The 23,340-nt window shown below is 44.5% G+C and overlaps 1 protein-coding gene and 1 long non-coding RNA gene across 16 annotated transcripts in view; one reads left to right on the top strand and one right to left on the bottom strand.

Annotated features, from left to right (window-relative positions):
• Jakmip3 (Janus kinase and microtubule interacting protein 3) overlaps positions 1 to 23,340 on the bottom strand; it is a 146,466-nt gene that overhangs the window by 110,744 nt on the left and 12,382 nt on the right. Inside the window, exon 1 of one of the 13 annotated variants that reach the window (XM_013503118.1) lies at positions 8,417 to 8,674. The exons of the other annotated variants lie outside the window; for them this stretch is intronic. The gene's annotated coding sequence lies outside the window, so the exon portion shown is untranslated. Of the gene's footprint in view, positions 1 to 8,416; positions 8,675 to 23,340 lie in introns of those variants that run through there. 13 annotated transcript variants of the gene reach the window in all.
• LOC102023148 lies at positions 17,904 to 22,659 on the top strand. 3 transcript variants are annotated; one of them, XR_001230830.1, is made up of 3 exons: positions 17,904 to 19,291; positions 20,812 to 21,654; positions 22,201 to 22,659. It is a non-coding gene; the product is annotated as an uncharacterized LOC102023148 (long non-coding RNA). The 3 variants fall into 3 exon arrangements; XR_001230832.1 differs by having other exon boundaries at positions 20,812 to 22,395; positions 22,526 to 22,659; XR_001230831.1 differs by having other exon boundaries at positions 20,812 to 22,403; positions 22,526 to 22,659.

Raw genomic sequence — 23,340 nt, 5'->3', positions numbered from 1 at the left:
AACACAAGTTGAAAGGACTTAGGAAGCAGCAGCCTTGCACTGTGAACAGTGCTGAAGGAAGTTTCTCAGGCAGAGGAGAAGCTGTCAGATGGAAATTTAATGTACACAGGAAATTAAGAATATTAAAAATGGTAAAAAATGAGGGTATATATGAAAGATTTTTCTCACTTTTGATCCCTTTTAGAGAGAACAGACTGTTCACAGCAAAACTAGTAACAATGCACCATGGGACTTAGAACATATATGAAAGTAAAATATCTGGGGCCGGGGATTCAGCTCAGCAGCACAGTGCATGCCTGGCAAGCGCGAGGTCATGAGTTCAATTCTTGGTACCGGAAAAGAACCAAAAAAGAAAAATAAAAGTAAAATATCTGAACACAATAGCAAAAAGAATGGAGAGAGGAAAAGAAAGCAATTACATGTGAATTAACATTATATCTTCAAGACCTGGGATAAACTAAAGGTGATTTTAAAGACTCTAAGGAAAGCATTAAAAATTAAACAAGAAGAGAAGCATAATGAAAAAGACAACAGTGAAGGTAAAATAAGATCACAAAAGTAAATAACCAAACAAGGCGCGCACGTGTGTGTGCGTGTGTGTGTGTGTGTGTGAGAGAGAGAGAGAGAGAGAGAGAGAGAGAGAGAGAGAGAGAGAGGAGAGATAATGCAAATAGAAAAAATTAGCAGAAAACTAGATTTAAATCCAAACATGTCACTAAACGTTAAATGTGATTAGGCTAAACAATGCAATTAAAAAGGAGACATTTCAGATTAGATTTTTTAAAAGGAAAGAATACCTTATACCATCTACAAGAAAATCACTTTAAATACAAAGGCATGGATTGCTTAAAAGGACAGGAAAACATATATAATGTAAACATGAATCTAAAGAAAGCCGAAATGACTGTATTTGTGTTAGATAAGGTCAATTTCAAAGCAAGAAACATTACCAGGGTAAGTAATGGCATTATACAATGAGAAAGATAAAGGAGTCAATACTGGAGCAGTTCTAGCAATTCTAATGTATATATATCAAACTACAAAGCTTCGAACATACTTCAAACATAGAAACAGAAGTTGAACTAGGAATATTCACAATTGTAATTAGAGACTTCAACATTCATTTCTGAATAAGAGATGAAAGAAGTGCATAGAAAATTAGCAAGGATATGGACGACCAACATTATCGTCCAATTTGGCCTAACTGACATTTGTAAGATACATAACCCAAGAACAGTAGAATATATAGCATTTTCAAGTACACATAAAACATTTATCAAAACAGATTATATACTGGTTAATAAACAAATATCAATAAAATTAAAATAACTGAAATGATTCAAAATATGTTCTTTGGACAAAAAGAACTTAAACTAGAAATATGTGATAGATAGCAAGAAAAATTTAAATATCTTGAAATTTTGAAAAAAAATTTCTAAATAAGCCACAGATGAAAAAAGAAATAATAAAAAAGTTAGAAAAATGTTTTGAACTGAATGAAAATACAACACAATATATCAAAATTTGTGGAACACAGCTAAAGTGATATAAAGAGGAAAAATTACAGCAATAAATTACAAGGTAGGTTTCCAGTCATAATTTCATCCTAGTCTAAGCTTCTATCTTAAGAACATAGAGAAAAGCAATATAAATGCAAAGTAACAAAACAGAAATAGTAAAGATATCAGCAGCGATCAATAACTGAAAAAGAAAAACAGGCTGGGCGTGGTGGAGCATGCCTGTAATCCCAGCACTCGGGAGGCTGAGGCAAGAGGATCGTCGCGAATTTGAGACCAGCCTGGGCTACAAAGTGAGCTCAACACCAGCCTGAACTGCATAGCAAGGCCCTGTCTCAAAAAGACCAAAAACAACAACAACAACAAAAACAATAGGAAAGCTTAATAAAACCAAATGCTGTGTTTTTAAAATTATCAATAATACTGATAAACAATTGGAATGATATTTATGAAATACACGTCTGATAAAGGACTTGTATCCAAAATACATCACAACCCAATAAAGAAAGACAATCTAATTTAACAATAGACAAAATTTGAAAGACTTCTCACCAAAGCAGATGCACAGACAGCAGATAAATATATAAAAGGATGCTAGCATAATTAATCATGAGGAAATTTTGAAATTAAAACATAAGAGGATGTCACACCCCACTCATTCTAGACTAACAGCTAGAAAGACTGACCATACGAAGCGTTTGCAAGAATGTAGAACTGGAATTCTCATGTACTGATTGGGAAATGTAAGATGGTGCAGCAAACACTTTGGAAAATGCATTCTTAGTTTCTGAAAAGGTTAAAAATACATTTTTAAACAAATGATCCAACCAAGGTATTTAACATGTCTATAAGAATGTTTTTATACAATGGCTGCAAACAGCAACCTCCTGAGTAGTGTATGCAGCCTGTTGCTTGTATTGGTTGCCTGAAGGGACCTTGGAGACAGTTTCCCAGAGGATGTTTGAGTGTCTATCTCTCGCCATCCCCAGTCTAGGTTCCAGACTGGCACGTGGGGCGCCTTTAGGAAGCCCCAGGGTACAGTGGTGAGGGTTCACATTAGATGGGTCATCATGTCCATCTGTACCAAGCTGCAGAACAAGGAACATCAGAGCAAGGTCCTACACAGGGCCAAGTTCAAGTTCCCTGAGCACCAGAAGATCCAAGTCTCCAAGAATAGGGCTTCACCCAGCTCAGTGCAGATGAATTTGAGGACATGGTGGCCGAGAAGCAGCTCGCCCCTGATGACTGTGGGTTGAAATACATCCCAACTGCAGTTCCCTGGACAAGTGTCAGGCCTTGCACTCTTGAAACCTTCCACTGCGCCATCCCTGCCATTATAACAAGTTCATCAGTAAATCTTATCTCTGCCCTCTCAAAAAAGAATGTGTATGAAAGCTTATAGCAGCTGTATTTATAATAGCAAGAAATTAGAAGTAATAAAAAGCTTAGCAACCAGTGAATGGATTAAGAACTAGAGTGAGGAATTACTACTCAGCAAAGAGTAAGAGTAAGAAAATGAAGATAAAGAAGAAAAAGAAGGAGGAAGAGAGAAAAAGGAAGCAGGAGGAAGAGGAGAACAAGAATGAATAAATCTCAAAATAATTATGGTGAGAAAAAACACTATATACGTATGTATCTATACACATTCTACATGTTCATGTTTATATATATATATAATCATATAGAATATGATTCTGTTTAGATGCAGTTCTAGAAAATAGCTATCAATCTACAGTAACAAAGACAGATCGTGCCTGCCTGGGGTGTGTTAGGCTGTCAGGGAGATCAGGAAGGAAGGATAACAAAGAACAATGAGAACAATTTTAGAAGCAATGCCTGGTTTTGCACATGTCTATAGTATATTTTACCATTAAAAAAGAAGGCTCAAGGTCATAGGAGATATATTAAGCTGTTTGAGTTCGGTGTCACTGATGAGAAAAGCCAAGTGGCATGATTCTTTGTGAAGCACTTTGATACCATGTATCAATAGGTTTTCAAGCTGCTTCTGACCTTTAACATAGAAATTCCATTTGTAGAATTCTACCCCAAAGAGATAATACTAAATATAAAGAAAAGTTTGTGCTCAGAGATGTTCAATGCAGGATTATTTACAATAATAAAATACTGGAAACAATCTATACTTAAGAATCAGGCAAACCGGGTGTGGTGGCGCATGCCCGTAATCCCAGCACTCAGGAGGCTGAGGCAGGAGTACTGTTGTAAGTTCGAGGCCAGCCTGGGCTGCAAAGTGAGCTCAAGGCCAACCTGAACTGCACAGCGAGACCCTGTCTCAAAAATGCAAAAAAAAAAAAAAAAAAAGAATCAGACAAAGTAGGGTGTGGTGGTGCAGACCTGTAATCCCAGCACTCTGGAGGCTGAGGCAGGAGGATCACCAAGTGTTCAAGGTGAGCCTGGACTACATAGGGTGTTCAAGGCCAGCCTGGACTACAGAGCAAGACCCTGTCTCCAAAAAAACCCAAAAACAACAACAGAAAAAATGAATCAGGCAAGTTTCTGCACAATGAAATATGCTGACTTAAAGTGATTCTTAACAGGAACGAATCCTAAAAAGGAAAGTGATATCTAATATAAAGCAAAAGGCAGAAAACAAAATAACTGCAAGGATGATTTTTTTTTTTAATTTTAAAGAGAGCAGTAAAAGAAAAAAGAGAACAATAGCAGCATACCAACATCACAAACATAAACAAAACAAAGCAAGAACATTAAAAGTGATACAGGGTTTCAAGACAAAATGAGAGGAATTAACAGTGGTTGTTATAGTACATATTGTTATCTTCAGTTACGTTGCTCAGATTACCAGATGTAAGAATGGAAGGCTGTTCAAACCTAGGATGATCTTGACAATGTAAAAGTCTTAGAAAAAATGAAAAGGAAAATATTCTAAAATTTATCTGGGGGTACTGAAAGAATACTTATTTTAAATCTCTTTTTCTTTTCCGGATTTAAAAAAGAAGTCCCATAATGAGACATAATTAGTTTTGTGAAAGTAAAAAATAACTATTTCCAAAGGAAAACACATCTCAAGGCATTTTCAGAACCTTAGAGACCCTTGCTATCCCACTGGTACCCAGAACAGACCCTGCATGGCTGAGAGGGCTGGACATGGGAGGGACATGGATGCCTGAGAGTTCACAGCCTGGCAGACCATGCCCTATGTACAAGTGGAAGCTGTCTGTCTAGTGCCTGTGATTCTGAGCCTGTCGCCTATCAGTCGGGGCAGAAGCCATCTCTTGTTCTTGCAGTTATGTAGGAAAACTGGTGCCTGCCATGACAAGACTGGTGACATGAGACCGAAGGGTTTTATGAAGCCATGAAGACCAAGGTCTTCTTAAATTAAATGAACATCCCTGGAAACATGAAGAGGTAGGTACCGAGACCTGTTTCACAAGGTGATTCCCCTCTCCTTTGGCCTGACTTATAGGAATAAATACATACATACACACGTGAAAGGAAGTAAATGAAAAGGCCATCCAGGAGCAAGCTAGACCCGCTGTATACAATACAGGCTGAACAAGTAGGTAATTCATGTTTTGAACACTAAAAATCAGCAGTCATTAAGAAGTATTTTGGGCAGGGTGTGGTAGCACATGCCTATAGTCCTTGCATTTGGGAGGTTGAGGCAGGAGGATCACCTCGAGTTCAAGGACTGCCTGGACTATGTAGTGAGATCCTGTCTCAAAACACCAAAAAAATTTTTTTAAACTTAAATTTAAAATTTAAAAAAAATAAAGGAAAATAAAAGGGATAATGTACTGTTTGGACAGAGGTGGACCTGGGTGGGGAGCAGGTGGATGAAACCTCTGCACGGATGAACACTAGAAGTGGCAGCACCTCTTCCCTGTTCCTATGATGCTATCAGCCACTTGCTTGGTCCCCTGTCACTCTGAGCTGTAGACACTGTGCCTGACACTATCAACCCACATGGGGTGCTCTGTGAACACTTGTGGATGGATAAACAATAGTGATGGGCTTAAGAAGGCCTGAGAGAGCAGCTTTCTCAGCCCAGCTGTCTTATTTCTTTTTGCTGAATGCCAGGGGAAGAGCCTTGGCCTTCAGTTTCATCTTCCTGTCCTGAGATCAGAGCCATGGAGCAAGCCACCGAGGCCACATACCTGCCAATTGTGCTTTTTAATAAAACAGAAGTGGATGTGCCAGCTGGCACACCAGGAAGACGACCACAGCAACCTGCAGCTAGCACTCAGAGGTGAACATCTGATGTGAACACAGGGAGCCATTTCAAACATCCCCTTGAGCTTCAGGAATAGTGCAGGTTTAAACTCTCCCGAATTAGAGCTCATTATCTAAAACCTTTTGACCCCAGGTTGCCTGGGGTCCCACACTGTAGATGTGGATGTGATGGATTCTAGGTCCTTCCTGATCTGTCCACCCTCCCCACCATCAAGACAATGCTGGATCTCAGCTTACTAGGAGAACTTGAGAGACCACAGGCTTGCACGAGCACGGGGTTCCTTCCCCACAGCCAGCCACACTGACTGCATCACACAGAGCTGCACAGGTGAGAAGACCCAGGTGTTCTTCAAAGTCAAAGCAATCCTGGGTCACCAACCGTTAGGCAAAGCCAATGTCCAGGAAAAGCAGCAGTTCAAACAGAATTTTAATAAGCTCACAGCCCATAAAAAATGCCACCTGGGAGTGTAGAATTCTTCCTCACCTGGATAAAACATTTGATCTGTCCATCAAAAGATTACCATGTGACTGCAACACAGTCCTGCACCTGAGAAATAAAGGTCCCTTCCAAGCAGTCAGCAGAGGTGCTGAGGAGCTCGTTGGAGGCTTCCCTGGTCTGCTCCTGAGGCACACCTCACTTCACCCAAAGCTAATCAGGGTCCCATGGTCTGAGAGAAAAAGCACCTGTCCAAGAGATCACAGAAGAACCTGGGGTAGTGGGGAGGACTGACTCGAGCTCCTTCAAACAGATATACTGTCTCTGTGGCTAGTGTCCCAGGCTTTTCAACCTGTGTACTAAGTAGGGCTATTTTCAGGGAGATTATCATCATCCTCACACCTCATTTGAAGAGGCAAAGAGAAATAAGATGCGGCATCTGTTTTAAATGGAAATCCCGGCTCATAAGAGCCCTTGGTCACAATCGACCTTCTGAGAATTTCCATAAGACACTAGGACTTACCTTGGAGTAGATAATTCCCAAATATGGGTAGCTGAAGAACAATTCTTGCTCCCTCTTTAGAGCGCCCTCATTATGGAAATACTACAGCTGCTTAGATGTTTTCAGATAGGTCTTCAAAGTGTGAGGTCTCCCTAAGTTTTCTGAACAGTAATGGGAGCCAGCACACTCTGCTTTAGGGCCTTCCTTATATTTAATCTGTGTGCGTGAAGATCAGGGCAAGAAAAACTTACATACACATACGTCTGCTCACATATCCTTTAACCACATCCTCAGCCATAAGAATGTGTTTTTTGCTGGGCACAATCGTAACCACGCTCCTAACCCCAAACTACCTGGGAGCCTAAGGCAAAAGAATCACAGCTGGGGCTGGGGATTTAGCTCAGCGGCAAAGCGCCTGCCTGGCAAGCACAAGGTCGTGAGTTCAATTCCTGATACCGAATGAAAAACAAAAACAAAAACAAAGAATCACAGGTTTAAGGGAAGCCTGGGTAACTTAGCAACACCCTGTTTCAAAAGAAAATTTGGGAAAAATAAAAGCATGGGCATGTACTTCAGGGGTGGAGCCCTTGAGTAGCACGTAGGAGGGTCTGGGTTCAGTCTTCAGCATGGGATGAGAAGAAGGTGCTGTTTTCAGTAATGTACTTATCTGCTTTCTGAAATCCTGGAAGAATGTTATCTAAGCTCTGGCTTTCCCCTTGTGATGCTGTAGTAAACAGGATCTTTCCAAGTCCTGGGCCCATTTTCTGTTCTGCTGCTTTGCTCTGTATGAAGCTAGAACTTTACCCCAAATCTGGTTAAAGGCTTTGGAGCTACTGAAAACATCAATCTCCAACTCTGATCTCAGTTTTGAATGAAAAGATCTACCTGTTTTGGGGTTCTTCCTTTCCCACTATGAAGCAGTAACAAAAAGACGGCACCAGGTATCTATAGCCCTAGCTTGCTTGCTAGGTTTCACAGCTACTCCCAGTCATACCTCAGCATCAGTAGAATATCTAGATTATTGCCAAATTACCTACAATATCCGTCCACCACGGCCTTGCCAGCCCCCATCAACAGTGGATTTTCTTTTTACAACTGGAGAAACTGAGGCACGCTGTGATGATGATGACTTCTTTCGAAGAAAAGGGAGGAACCTCCATGATGAGCTGTGCCCTCCCCAATCAGATGCTTGAATTTCTTGCATAGGAAGTGATATCAGTGGGGAAATTCTAATCCTTCCTTAAGTTTTAAAGCAAAGACACCATCCAATGAAAAGGCAGGCAGAAAATAAAGGCCTAAGCCAAATATTTCACCTCTTCTGAAAAAAGAAAACAAGAAGCAAGACAGTCTATTACCCACTTCAGACAGGAACGGCAAAGCCACTGGAGGCTCCCAGAGCGCTAGCAAAAGTCACCACCTAGATTCCACCACCCATGACTAGCAGAGAACAGGCCCCAACTTTGCATATATGATAAACAGCCATGTTTTAGAGAAGTGCACTCGAAAGCAGGCCCACCCCTCCGCCAAATGCATACAGGAGAGCAGATATAAGAACAGACAAGAAGCACCCTCCTTGTGATTTTCCCTGCACAGTTAGGATAGCACAGTCTCCATCTGCTAACTTTCTCACTTATACGTGTTCATACTAAATACAGAAGAGAATGCAAACTGAATAAACCTATGCAGAAAACCTCAGTCCAAACTAAAAAAAAAAAAAAAAGCCTTTGCTGTGTTCAAAATACAAACACTTACGTTCTCAAACCCTCACAGTTTCTGCTCTTCTCACCCATTTCTTGTCTTGACTGAATCTTTCTCAGCTTGTCCAGACTCAGCCCGGCTTGTGCAAATCAGCTCTGAAGCTTCTATGACTCAGCAAAGAGCTCCGCTTTTATTTTTCAGATGGAATTTACCATGCTGTGACTACATCCAGGGGGAGGAACCATTTCCCAGAGCTGTTTCTAAGCAGAGCCCTTCCGCCAGGATGCCCGAGCTCTCCCCAAGCGCAGAGGCATTCTCCACAGCATCCAGCGCGGTGCTCCATCCGGACTGCATGGAGGACCACAGCCAGGGGAGGGACTAGCGCTCTGCCATTGCCACTGGGATCCTGACGCTGCTTCTTGCTATGCAGATGAGGAGGAGTCCTGGACTCAGCACTGGTCTGGCCACATCCTCACTGAAAAGGAAAGTGAGGAACACAGGCAGTTGCTGGATAGTGCCTCCTGTGGCATTTCCCACAGCTGCCCGGCTGCGCAAGCACAGCATTCTGGTCCTCTTTTCCTCTAGGTTAGAGAATCCTCGCCAGGATTTAATGTCACTGTAAGGTCAGTGATAGGAATGCACTTCCACTAAAGAGACTTTTTATTTTAAATAGTGAGGAGATAGAGGATTTGCATTCACTAAATTCTGTAGAATGAAAACGTAGAGAAGAAACAGACGAGGCCACTACCACATCTCACATGACTGACAATCACAGGAGCTCACCCTGCCCTAAATCCTGAGTGATTTTTTAATAAACCTCTGCAAAGGCAGCCTCACCGAATGGCTCTTTAGAAATTGCACGGCCTCATAGAGTTTCTAAGCAGCAGGAGGCACTCAGACTCCATCTGGCCTGGGGGGATCAAAGAAATAATCAAAATGACCCCACTGCTTGGCCCCATTTCTAACCACAAGTGAGTCTAGAACCCAGAGTGGAGGCGCAGGTATCCCTCCTGCCCAGCTCTGGAGAGCTGGTCAGCAAGAGCTCCAAGTCTGCTCCTGCCACCTCCACCCCACATCCTATACCCGGGCCTGCACCCCACTGGTTCCCCCTTTCTGCTGTACCAATCAGGCCCAACTGTCATTTCCCTAAATTGAGATTCAGTGGATATTGTTCTGACAGAAACCCAATAAAAATAGAATATAAGATAACAACAATAACATGGGGAAACCTTAACTTCTGGTTATTTTTGCTGTTTGCCTAAATCTGGTTAACTCTAATAAATTAGGACAAATGACCAAGTTGTTCTGATGAAAACCACTGACAATAATAATACTTTGATAGCTGACACCACTCTAAGCTCCCTGCATTTTGTAACTCATTTAACAGCAATGATAGCTCTGTTGGCTAGTTATTATTATTACTGTTGGATTTTACAGATGAGGAAACTAAGGTTGGATCACTTGCCCATAACTCCATAATTGACAGTTGCTGAGGCCCAGATCCGGGAGGCCCTGAGGTCAAGACCTAAACTACTTTCGTGTGCTGAGGAACAAGACTGGCCCCTGGAGTGGAAATCTCTACACTGGGGTGGTCCAGGGTCCCAAAGCCCTGCCAGGAAGGCAGCTGTCCTTGGTGTCGGATGGAGGCAGCAGGTGGCAACCACTTGAACCTGTATACCTTTTAACCCAACATTTCACTTCTAAGACTCACATCTAATGAGATGATACAGTAGTGTGGGATGTGCACAGATTTTATTTGACAAATATTTTTGTAGCATTTACCCTATGCCAGGCACTGTTTCAAGAACTTTAAATGTAACTCATTTAAGGATAATTATGGCAATGTTGCTCAAAATGGTAAAAAAAAAAAAAAAAAAAAAGCCCTGGGAACATTCTAAGTGTCCAACAACAGAGAGAGAATTCATAAAAACAACAGAATTCACATATACGAGAATACAAGACACCACTAAAAATGTCATTAAGTCTATATTACTGATATGGCAAGATGTAATTAATTTTTGTTAAGTGTTTTTTAAAAGCTGGCTATAAAAGGTATAAGAGGCTATAAGAAGTCACAGTTATGTTTTTTAAAATAAGTATATTGTGTGTGGCATTCACAGAAAAAAAAATGTCTGAAAGTGCATATACTAAAATATCAAGTGGTTATGTCTCCAAGTAACAGGCTTTCAGGTGATTGGACATTTTGTTTTATATCTTTCTGAATTGTACACATTTTTAAAACAATGAATATGTATTTATACTTAGAATTTAAAATCTATTTTTATTTTCAAACAAACTTATGCACAGCATTAACTTAGCTACATGTTTCTTGTCTCTGTAATATACGTGTTCCTTGCAGACTGTCCTCACATTGGGCTCAGAGGGGAACAGTGGCCCTTCCGAAGCCCAGGCTAATGGGGATTAGGGGGGAAAACAGGGTCCTGTGTGCCACACTAACGTATAAACCTGCTGGAGCAACTTGTTCATTTAAATAGCTTCCGTTTCCTAATTATAAGAGCAAAACATTCATGCCTGTAATCCTAGCACTTGGGAGGCTGAGGCAGGAGGATCACTGTGAGTTCGAGGACAGCCTGGTCTACACAGTGAGTTGAAGTCCAGCCTGAACTACACAGTGAGACCCTGTCTCAAAAAAACAAACAAACAAACAAAAAACAGAGCAAAACGAAAAAGAGCAAAACATGCTTCCTGTACAGAATTTGGAGCACACTCCCAAGGTGCACTGCCAGCCTCTGTCCGAATTCGTCCAGCTCAGAGAACCAAGGTTGAGCACTCAAAGCAGAGCTGCCATGATATAACTGCACAGAGTAACTGAATGACTCAGCTGCATCCTGAGGAATGGAGGTTTAAACAACAGGGTGCCCTTGTGCCACAGTGCCTGGGAAACTGCAGCCCTCAAGGAGTCTCTGGCCATCTTGCCACACCACCTCAAGGTCCCTAGATGGTCCTAGAGCAGCCTCACTCTGGCCCGCCTTATCTCCTGGAACCACTGTCATCTGCTGGATTTGGGGGAGCTTGGCCATGCTGGAGATGATTCCCAAATGCAGTTCTGCCACCTCGCTGCTGGTGAGACCCAGCCCCATATATCTTTTTGCTGGCCAAATATCCAGCTGGGTGTTTCAGGGGCTTCTCAGACACAGCAGGTCCAAAAACAACGTACCCCTTCCCCCAAAGTCCTGTCTTGCCTCAATTTCAGTTCTTGATACCACCACTGAGCAATTTTGCCAGTAAAAACCTGCTGGTGACCTCCTGCACCTCCCAGCCCCTCCACCTGGCTACCAGACCCTCAAACCTACCCCCAGGTCACCCCTTCTCTGCCTTCTGCCAGGACCCTATCTGAGGTGACTCTCCAACCCCATCCTTGGTCACACTCACCAACCACTGCCATCTCTCACTACTCAGACCTATTTTTATCACTCCCATGCATGGTGTTTGTACTACACAAACATATATCCATAATCATTTATTACTGCTTTATGTGTTTTGAAAAATGGCATGAATGGTATCATAGTTTGCATATTCTTTTGCAATTTTCTTTTTTTTTTGCCCATCATGTCCTTGATGTTGATCCACGTGGATGCATGTGGACCTTCACTTATTTTTGCTGTAGTCCCATGGATGAATAAACCACACCGCATATTTGCCTCCATTTTCTCCTACTGCCATAAGGAAGAAGGAGGTTCTTTTTTCTCATTGATATAAAAACGATGCCCCAAAGAACACCCTGATACATGCCTTATGGTCATGAGCTCATGTGTCTTTGGTGCAGATATCCTGAGGCAGGATGACTGGGCGGTGCAAACAGGTATCTTTGACTTTGTTACATATATTGGGCTACACTGGAAAGCAGCAAACAATAATGTATGAACTACTCATCTCCCTACATCTCTCCAAGTTCAACATTAGCCATGCTGATGGGCAGAAAGGACATTTTACTGTTGAGTTTCACTTGTAGCCATAAGATCAGTTGTTGTTATGCTTATTGTTCAGGTCTCTGCACCATCTTGCCTCTTCCTTTGCCCTTATCCTCTGTTGGATTAGCTGCTGGGCTGTGGGTATAGCTCAGTGGCAGAGCACTTACCTAGCATGCATGAGACCCTGGGTTCAACCTCAAGTACTATAACAACAACAATAATGTGACAATAAAGTACCCTGTTTTATATTTGAGATACGAATCCTTTGTTGGTGAAGCCTTGGTCGTCCTTTTCAATTTTTATGTTGTTTTCTATATTATAGAACTTTAATCATTTTATCCATCTTTTCTTCTATGCCTGATGACATTTTCATTTCTTGCTGAGGAAATATTTCCCAGATATGTACAGACATCTTCCCCCCAGTTCCTTCTAAAGGCATCATGTTTTGATATTCATCAGTGATTCTTCTTGGAGGAAACCAAGTGTGCACATGGTCCTCTCCTGCTGATCTGCCAATGCCAGTGAGGGCGGCAGCTCCTCTCCCCTTTCTGCAGGACTCCAACTCTCTTCCACTGTGCTGCTCTCTGCGACCCTCTGCACCACACTGTTTTACTTCTAGAATGTTGGAGGAAGACTTCGTATCTTGCATGCTCATGTTCTTTGTCTTTTTCTTTACATTTAACTTTTCTACATCGACCTGTCAAATTAAACAGACTCCTGTTTTTCATTGGTACTATACTGAATGTATAGATTAACCAGAAGAAAATGACATCTCTTTGATGTTAAATCTTTTATGTATGAACATAGCATAACTCTCCAATTATTTAAGATTTATTTCTTTCAAATAATTTGTATAATCTTCTCCAATAGGTTGTGCACAAGTTTTTATATACTTTTAGGTGCTTAACTTTGTATGACCATTATGAAAGGTATTTTTTTTTTTTTGGTCTTTTTTTTTCCAGTACCGGGAATCGAACTCATGACCTCACACTTGCTAGGCAGGCGCTGTGCCACTGAGCTAAATCCCCAGCTCCATGAAAGGTATTTTTTGTGTATGCTTGTTTTGGTATAAAGATCTAAAACGTCTCCAAAAATCTCCTGTAGTCTGAGTCCAAGATTTACAAAAGTGATTATGTCATGGCGGCATTAACCTCCTCAATGGATTATTGGTGAGTTCATAGCTGAAGGTATTGTTAGAAGGAAGTCGGTCACTGGGGGCATGGTTTTTTGAAGGGTGTAACATTTCTCTGGTTCTGTCTCTGCTTCCAAGCTGCCGAGGGGTAGGAAGCCATCTTGCCCCCTGTCCTCCTACCATGATGTTTCTGCCTTAGCATTTGCCACCTGTGGACTGCCAACTCTGAAACAAAGAGCCAAAATAAAGCTTTTCTCCTTTACACTGTGCATGCCAAGTATTCTGACCCAGCAACAGAAAGTAACTAACATAATTAACAGAAAGTTAGTTATAACTTTAAAGAACAGAAAGTAACTAACATAGTGCTATTGTTATTTTTTCCATGCCATAATTAGCGAGAAGGTGGGTGGTATGTAGAATACTATTGGTTCTTTATATTGACCTTCTACTAAAAACTTGCTACAATCTCACTGGTTCTGATAGTTTGTTTCCCTGTTCTGTTGTATTTTCTAGGTAGATAATAGCATTTGTGAATGAGTTTTATTTTTCCTTTCCAGTTTTCGTCCTTTTAAATTGCTTTTCTATCTTGTGCAGGGTAAGATCTCCCTTCCATGGGAAATGATAGTAATGAGCATCTTTCTCCTACTCACTTGAAGAGAGTTGCCAGTAAAATAGTCAGTTTCCCATCAAATATCACATTGGCTGCAGGATTCTGATAGAATTATCAAGGTAGAGAACTTATCTGTATTCCAGATTTGTTAACTGTATATTTTTAAAAATTATGAATGATTGTCACAATTTACCAAGCACTTTTCTACATCTATGCGAATTGTTACATTGCTTTCTTCCTGTCCCTTCAGAGCTTCCTCACATCTGCATCTTGCTGCCCTTCCCTGACCTAGGACACCACCTGGACCCATCTCAATGTTACCTCCTGGTCGAGCGGTCTGCCAACACAGAGACAGCATTGTTTTGAGCTTCAAACCTGGGAGAGGAAAAGGCCTAGCTCCTCAAAGTATCCCTAAATGTTTTCCCTATGCTGAGTTAGAGAAAACACAAGTTTCCAATCTCCTGTCAATGCTGGGTGGATTCCTTTTAATCCAACCTCAAGGAGGGGAAGGGCTCTGCAGTCTGAATACTGTGCAGAGTCTAAGTTGTGGCTACCTTCAACAGTATTTTGTCTCCTCCTCCTCCCATCTGCAAGTGGGCAGGAAAGGCAGCCTCAAATTTCTCCCCTACATGCTCTTCCTCTTGCACACCTGGGCTGGAGAGAGACTCCAGTTACCTCTCATCCAGCACTGTAGGAGTCTGTAAAGGAGAATGTTGCTCAGGATATCTCAGCTGGCCATTTTGCAGGCAACTTTACTTACTTTTTAAACGGTATCTCTATGCTGGCACAAAAAGGTTTAAAGGGTCAATTTTCCAGCTACTCTCTGGTTCTCCAGGGTACAGTCAGCCTTTTCTCTGGAAATCTGACACCTGTGGGTGGACAAGCAGGTGGAACCTGGATGCAGAAGGGCCCAGTGCTCTACTTGGCTCTGGTCACAGCTGTGACTGGTCTCCCGTCAATTTCCCCAAGTGGGTGAGGCCTGCACCACAACCAAGCTGAAACTTGCAAAGTTGGGACACAGTGTTCTCCTGAGGCTGCGCTTGGAGACCAGATGGCTTCAACATGGGCCTTGAGTCTAGACATCTGAGGGCTTGTCCTCAGCATCATCAAACACCACAGAGGTGGTACTGACAGGGACAGAAGTGGCAAGCCAAGCCCTGTCCTCTCCTCCACACAGAGCAGACTTGGACTTCCTTGTAATGGCCATGGGCACTATGTTAAACACTTTACTGAGAAATATGTGGATACTGGCAAGGTACTCCCTGACCTGGACAGGCAATCCCTGCACCTTCATCCTCAAAACATGGCAGAAATTTCCTCATACCAGAGACACAATCCTGGGACCCAAGTACGAAGAGCCCTTGGTGGGTACAGAACTGATTCTACCAAGGATGTTGCACTGCAGTGTCCCACATCACCATTCCTTAGAAAGCTGACAATGCTGCCCTGATGGGCACCTGTAGCAGATGGACCAGCACAGAGGCCTTCTGAAGGGAAACTTATTAAGGGTGAAAAGCTTTTGTTTCCTGCAGCTGAGCTAGCAAAGCCAAAAGAAAGTTGCAGTATTGTTATGGCTTGTGTTTAGATGTTCCCCCAAAGCCTCATCCAGTCATGGGCAGGGCTTCTTCAGAGGCGGCTGGATCTACAGTGTGTGACGCTGAGATTTATTTATGGTGTAATACTAGGATCAAGGACACCAGGATTAAGAAAGTGAGTGCTAGCTGCCCTAAGTAGCCTGGATAATATATAAGGGTTAGAAAGAGCTGTGGTCATCCCTTGTGTCTTTTGCTGCCTTCCACGTGGCATGAACTGTTTCTTCTCTGCAATGCCTGTCTGCCACACCACCCTTCCTTGGAGCCAGACAATTACGGACTGAAACCTCTACAGATTGTGAGCTAAATAAACCTTTTCTCCTTTAAGTTTGGATGTCGGGTATTTTGTCTTGGCAACAAGAAAAGTAACTAAGACTGAAAAGCATGTGTCAGCAGTGTGAACTGTCCAGGGTCAGGGACAAAGGAGCTAGGCATCTGGCAGCTCTACTCCAAGAGGGTGTGGAAAACCCGGAGTGGAGCACAGAGGTGCCATGGCCCTAAGATGGCCCTGTGCCATCCACCTGTGTGCAGTGAGAGCTCATCCGTATCCTAGAGCCAGAACATCGGGATCACCTAGCTCAATGCAAAGGATACAGAGAGGTGGCCAGTGACGCTTAACTTGGAAGCCACAACCTGAAGTACACAGCTTTAGTAGTGCTGTCCACCCAAACACATGTGATTGCCCATACCCTAGTGCATCCCTATCATTAATCTTCACACACACACTCCAGGGTGGCACACGGAGCACACGAGATGTCAGGCAGCATCTGTGCAGCTCACATGGGTGGCTTGTTGCTGAGGCGCACCACCTGACGGCTGCTAAGAGCTACTGGGAGCCTGGGCTCCCCACTGACATCAGCCTCATCTGCCTTCCCTTGAGGCCACTTGGCCAGCACACCTGGGGCCGGGACACACCTGTGCCCACTCTATAGGGCTCACACATCAGCAACATCAACCACTTGTAAAACCCCTGTCACCCAACACGCAGAAGTTAACTCTTGGCCCTCGTTTTGTATTTCCACCCACAGATGCTAAACAAACATCCACAAGGAGTAGGGGAGAGCAATCTTGTTCCAAAGAAATTGTCAAATCATGGCACTAGATGAGGCCTTGAGACCTTGACTGGGCCCACCTCCAGGTTGGTGGCTCTCACAGGGTTCAAGAAGCATCACCACCATAGCATGAAGCACATTTACTTCTTGCAGTCCCAAGATACTTGAGCCAGTGCCCTGATGTACCAGCTGTGAGAGGGATAGAGGGCCAGTGCTCTGACTCACAGGAGTTAGGACTGAGGATCCAGCAACATGCACCTGGCCCCAGGAAGTGGTCCAGCACAGGTCCCTTGCTGGGATGTTACCCAAGACCTCTCCCCGCCTTGTACGCACCAGTGTGCTGCATGAACACAGCCTATTATATGTGCTGCTAATTGGTGTATGTAATGCAAAACCGCAGCAAAGAATACATGGCATTCATGCTGCCAGAGGAGGGAGGTGGCGCTGCTTTCATAGGGGTTAACAGAGGGCACAGCTGCCTTCTTCCAGCCTAGCACCCAGCACTGAGCACCCAACAGTCCTGCATGTGAGCAAGGAAGAAAGCTAAGCAGAGGAAACACTCACACCCGCAGTGCCTGTCAGATGGCTGACAACAACTGCCAACCTCCTTTGCCCTGGCTGTGTGGCACTTCCCCCTGAGTAAGTTCTGCTGGCCTCATTCAGTCCCGACACCAACCCAGAGAGGCAGACTGTGCCCTAAGCATCCCCCTGTCCAGCACAGCCTGGCAGTAGGTCACTCGGCCACATGCCTAGGCTTTGCTGATACACAGGGCACAGGGCCTCAGGGACCTGCTCAGCACTGGGCACAGAAAGCCCGGACATGTGAGGGAGTTAACATCTAGGAGCACATAGGACCAGCAGGGTCAGGAGCCAGGGCTCAGCACTCCCTTCTCCCCTCCTGGGCTGACAATCATGAAATCTACTCCTTATTCTTCTGTAAGGGTTCAGGTGGGATCACACCCAAGAGTGCTGCTACAGCTGGGACCAACAGGACAACACAGCCCTCTTGGGATAGGCCTCCTCCCCTCCCTCAAGTGGTCTTCTCTGTTCCCATTCCTGTTCCTCTGTTCTGCCCAGGCCTTTATTTTGAGTCTGCTTAGTGAGGGGGTGTAGGGAGAACTTGTGGGACCTAGGCTGAGAGCTGGTACCAGGGTAACTGTAGAAAGAGGCTCCCAGAGTGGGATTCTAGAATCCAAAGTGGGATTCTGGAAGTGAAGCACTCACCCTCCAGCAAGGGGAGAACAGTACAGGTAGAGGCAGGAGCTGCAGACTGCACTTGGCTCCCAGCGACTATGTAACTCAGGGTTGGGGTGGAGGTCCCAGATGGCTGGAATGGGCAGCGTCAGGGGCCTTGCACAACCCGGACCACATGACCAGTCCAAAAGTCTCTGTGGCAACAGATAAAGAGGGGGTAGCCTTTCTTATCTGAAGAAATGGGACATTTGGCCAAGGCTGTCACATACAGAACCTGGCTTCTCCTTCTCAGGGTTCATTCCTGTGCTCTCATGCCACAGACCAGGAACTGCGGTGAGCATGAGAAGGGATGTGCAGTCTGTGCTCCAGGAAGAGGTCCATGGATGTTCAGAGCCTCCGGGACACATGCAGGAGTGAAAACTGAGGTGTGGACTACACAGTAGAAGTTTTATTGATGTGAAAAGTTCCTCTCCCAAAATAGGGGCTCAGGTCCTTGTGGGAAAGGGTGGCTGAAGCCAGCTCCAATGTACCATGGTGACAGCTCTTGATGCTTGGGCCATGCCTGGCACCTGGCCATGTTTCCCGGGAGCCAGTGGGTAGCCCTTGATTATGACAATACCAAGCACTAGAAAGTGTGGCAGGAGCTCCTGGTATTCATAGAAAGGACAGGGCTTCAGGAGGGCAGAGGCTGGTGGTGCCTCTAGGGAAGCATGGAGTCAGCTGATGACAAGAGTGTGGCCTGACCTGTACAAGCAGAAAACAATGGAGAATGGGTACCCAGAAGACAGAACCTCAGCTCTCATCAGCTACGAGATCAGAGCCTTATTACAGATTCAGAGCCCAGGGAATACATGGAGAGCAGATCCCCTGAGAAAAAATAACACCACATGGATGGATCACAGATATTTTCCAATTTTCTCCTGGAACCCACACCTTCACAATGGTAACTGCACCTGCAGAAAGAGAGAAACTCTGGCCTCTTGAGGATGGCGGATATGAGGCCTGAGGTAACACTGATCCCAAGGACCGTGATGCCTTCATGGGTTCCCAGTGATGTGGGTGGTGGAGGAAGTCCCGCCTCCTGAATACAGAGCGTGCCAGGTCCTGCAGCCACCAGCTTCCATGCCAGGCTCCTTCACCCAGCAGGCAGAGGCAGCACGTGGGACTCAGGACCACACCTACACCTCAGCTGAGCCATCAGCAAGAAGCACCTTGTCCCATTAGAAGGCTCAGAAATCATCACCAGCTGCTCACAGGATTGGGTGATGTCCCTGGATCCCCACTCTGTTTACTTGGAGACCCCCAAGAAGGAGCCAGCCACTCACAGCAGATGCTGGGAACAATACCTACCATCTTAGTGACCCCAGAAGCAGCTGCTATGCCAGACACAGGACCTTCACTGCACAGACTGGCAAAGGTCAGATGCTCTGCATGCCACTATTAACTCTGCAAACTGTTTTCCTTACCAGACCCATCAACAAGGAGAGAAGAGTTTGCTTTTATGTGGAAGGCATAGCAGTCACCCTTGCCCCACATCTGTGCTAACTCCCAGCAGTCTGCAGTGCAGACCTTAGGCTTGTGGTCATCCTGGCAAACCAGACTAACACGTTGGTCCAGATTCTGAGGGCAGCATGCTGACTGGACTTGCACCTAGTTAGCACAATCGTGTGGCAAGTAGGGCAGAAACCCTATAAAGATTCAGGCTCCTACAAATAGCAGCTCAGAGCACAAGCCTGCATCCCATTTGCACAAGCAGTTAGAAATCCTTGCTCTAACATATAGAAGTAGATTGAAAAAAATCAACAGACCCTGCTGCAGAAAAGTGGTACCAGGTATATTTATCTGAAATTAACAGATACCATGTGATCTTAAGAAAGCCAAAACCAGAGGTTTGTAAAACTAAAATCATATATAGCAGACATCCATGTGAGAACCCCCTACACATAGTCAAAAGAAAGTTAAAGAAAGCCAACTAGTGCAATGGCAAGCTACAGCTGACACATGATGGAGATGACCCAGGTCACATGCCCTCAGAGCAGAGCTGACCCCTGTCCAGGATGCCAAAGGCCATGTCCTCACCCTGCCAAAGAAACATGAGAACTGCTGAAAAGTTTCACTTTCTGCTTAAGTCTCTAGTTAGAGAAAGCCTGTGTCTGCAGGCTGCGCTCTTCAGACTTGCCTGCTTTCATGGAAACTTGGCTGGAAAATTGGGGGGAGTATACCTGGAGATGGAATGGAAATAGGTCATGAGACCTTGGTCCCTCCCTCCCTGTACCAGCCCCCTCCCCTAACCGTAACCTTAACTGTAACCCTCACCTTGAGCCTAGCCCTGGCTCTAATCCTGGGAATACCCACTCTGAGCTACACAAGCCCCTTGCTCTAGCCTTAATCCTAATCCTAGCCCCACTCTATGGAACACCCCCTCTCTCCGGCACCAGGCCCCTAACCTCCACACTCTTTGTGGCTCACAGATTTTGGCTTTACACAGTGCTGTTCAAAGAAGGAATCCTTTATTCTTTCAAGACTTTTTAAAAGGCCTCTCCATTATTACAGGGACAGAGCATATGGGCAATACAAGGCCTTGTCAACTTCTATGCAGCCTGGAACAAGCCAGGAAGGTGTTCCGAGAATTCATTTAAACCTAGGACAGCAACAGGGGCAGGAAGAACCATGTCTTCCACCTTCCCTTATAGGGCTTCCTTTTCAGAGTATGAGGTCTACCCTCAGGGGACTTTCCTGAGGATGGTAAGGTTATCAGGCATTTGAGTTTTAAAGAGTTTTTCTGTGTGCAAAATAGGGACAAAGGAATAAGCACAGCTAGTAACTAACAATTCCACATGGACAACAGTGAGCAGCAGAAGTGTTAGGTGTTGGCCGCACTCATCACTTCCACAGGTGGTTTCTGGAACTTGACAACATCCTTGTTCAAGCCTACAGGTTCTTGGAGACAAGCTGGGAGCAGCAGGAGCTGTGAGGGATGCAGGGCCTGGCAAGGTGAGAGGAGGTGCCCCAAGCCTGCTCCCATCAGGAACAAGGCCAGGCTACACCCAGATCTTCTGTGTTTAGCACCGGACACTTAAAAGATAAGTATTGTGATGGTTTGGATAAGTAATCTCCAAAGGCCATGTGTTAAATGCTTAGTCCTGGGGCTGTGGCACTCCTGGGAGGTGGTGGGACCTTTAAGGTGTGCAGCCTAGTTGGAGAAAGTTAGATAACTGGATAGGACATGCCTTCAAAGAGGTCTTGGGACCTGGACCCTTCCTCTCTGTCTTTGCTTCCTGGCCACCATCAAGTGAGCAACCTTCTCTGCCATCCATTCCCACTATGATGTGCTGCCTCACGACAGGCCCAAAGCAATGGGGCCCATTGATTGTGGACAGAAACCTCTGAGCCAAAAACCCTTTCTTCCCTTGATTACCTGAGGTATTTTGTTAGAGTAATGGAAAACTGACTGATGCCACAAACACTGATGCCAACAAATATGCAAGCAGTGCAGGCAAGGACAGACAGACAAGGGCAGCATGTGTCCCTGGGTAAACTGGACTCAATAGCACTTGGAAGAGCATTTGGAATGATGTGCAATGTGGGGGGTCAGGGGAAAGAGGCTGCTGAAATTCCTCCCCAGGATATTGGAACCAAACCTGAGGGGCTAATGGGGTCAGGAGCCCAGTACCCATAGGCAGAAGGCTAATTACTGGACCCCATGCTCCCAGGTATCTGACAGCCCCGAGGGACACAGACCCTGGCAGAGAGAAGAATGAGGGAATTCTCAAAACCAAGGTGCCAAGGGCAGCTCATCAGGCTTCTGCATTAGCTCCTTAGGTTTCCAAGTTCAGACAGAATTTCTAAGATGTGAAACAAAGACACGAAAGAACAGACAGACAGCGAGAACAAGCATTAATTAAAATCGAGGCTCGTGGCAACTCATATGGCTCAGACCCCACAAGCTGGCGCGGCAAGATTTCGAATGCGCGCCTATCCTCTGGCACGCCTTTCCTCTGTCTTCCTGAGCTGATTCCATCATGGCCTTCAGGCTTTTTGGCAAAGCCTACCCAGTTTTAATTTCCTTCCAAATGTTGAAGAAAGAACAGCACTGCATTCTAATTTACTCATACGGCTCCTCAGACCACATGCTCCCAGAGCTGTGCTCAGGACAAGTCACTGAGTGCAAGGCCCTGAGCACTCCACTGGCACAGGCGGGAGGGGGCACTTCTCACTGACACTTGGACAGTCCACTTGGCACTCGCTTCACCCTCTCTGAGCTATTGGTGGGGACCCCGAGAAGAGTCTGTGCTTGTGATAGTGATCTGTTTTCTTTCCTACCAGGGAATGAACTCCTGTGGACAAAGAACCAAGTATCCACCTCCCAGGTACGGAGTCCAACTTTCCGAGTGGCTGCTCTGGCTCCTGGGGAAACAGAAGAAAAAAGACAAACCCAGAAGCCCTAAGAAATCTGGCATAGTGAACCCCCAAACAGCCATAGCCCTCTGCATACACCCAGAGGATCCTCAAATGAGAGGGGTGTGTAGGTGGGTGTGTGGGACCTCCCCGCCCCAGACTCTTAGAGGCTGGGAGGCCCGAGGTCCAGTGTGGCTCAGGAAGGCTGGAACTGCTGCCATCAAAAATGAGTGACCCAGCTATTCCCTTCTAGGCATCCTCCCCAAAGAGTTAAAGATGTCATATTACCATGATACATGCATACGCATGTTCATAACAGCTCAATTCACAATAGCGAAATCTTGGGAGCAGCTTGTATGTCTATCGACAGATAAATGAATAAAGAAAATGTAGTATTTATACACAATGGAGTACTATTCTGCCATAAAGAAGGATAAACCTGAGTTAACTGTAGGAAAATGAATGCACCTTGAGACCATAATGTTAAGTGAAATAAATCAGACACACAAGCTTAAATGGTTTCTCTTGTGTGAGAAACCCAAAATGTAAATAAAGACCAAAATGAAAGATAGGGGCTGGGGATTTAGCTCAGTGGCACAGCACCTGCCTGGCAAATGCGCGGTCCTGAGTTCGATTCCCAGTACCGGAAAAAGAACAAAAAATAAAAAATAAAAATAATACAAGAAAGATAGATAACAGGGAGTAGGGAGAAAGATCTTTTTCAAATGGCAAGGGGGTCAAGAGGTGGAGGGCAAAGGAGGGGAAAGAAAGGGGATGGAAAAAGAATTGAGAAGTGTTGTGTACATGCACCAGCTCCTTGCAAGGAATGTAATCATTATATACTGCAAATATGTGCTAACAACAACAAAAAAAACCCGAAAAAAATCTGGAATTTTAAATCATCCATCTTTTATAAAAAGAATTCTTTATAGTTTCTAAAATAAATCACTTATTTGCAAAACCTAAAAAGAGAGAGAGATAGAGATAGAGAGATAGAGAGAGAGAGAGATAGAAATAGAGATAGGAAAGAAAGACAGACAGACAGAAAGAAAGAAAGAAAGAAAGAAA

This window comes from Chinchilla lanigera, unplaced genomic scaffold, assembly GCF_000276665.1.
Source record: "Chinchilla lanigera isolate Chin_1 unplaced genomic scaffold, ChiLan1.0 scaffold00076, whole genome shotgun sequence".
Lineage (NCBI taxonomy): Eukaryota > Metazoa > Chordata > Mammalia > Rodentia > Chinchillidae > Chinchilla > Chinchilla lanigera.
This window is presented reverse-complemented; position numbering and strand designations above follow the sequence as displayed.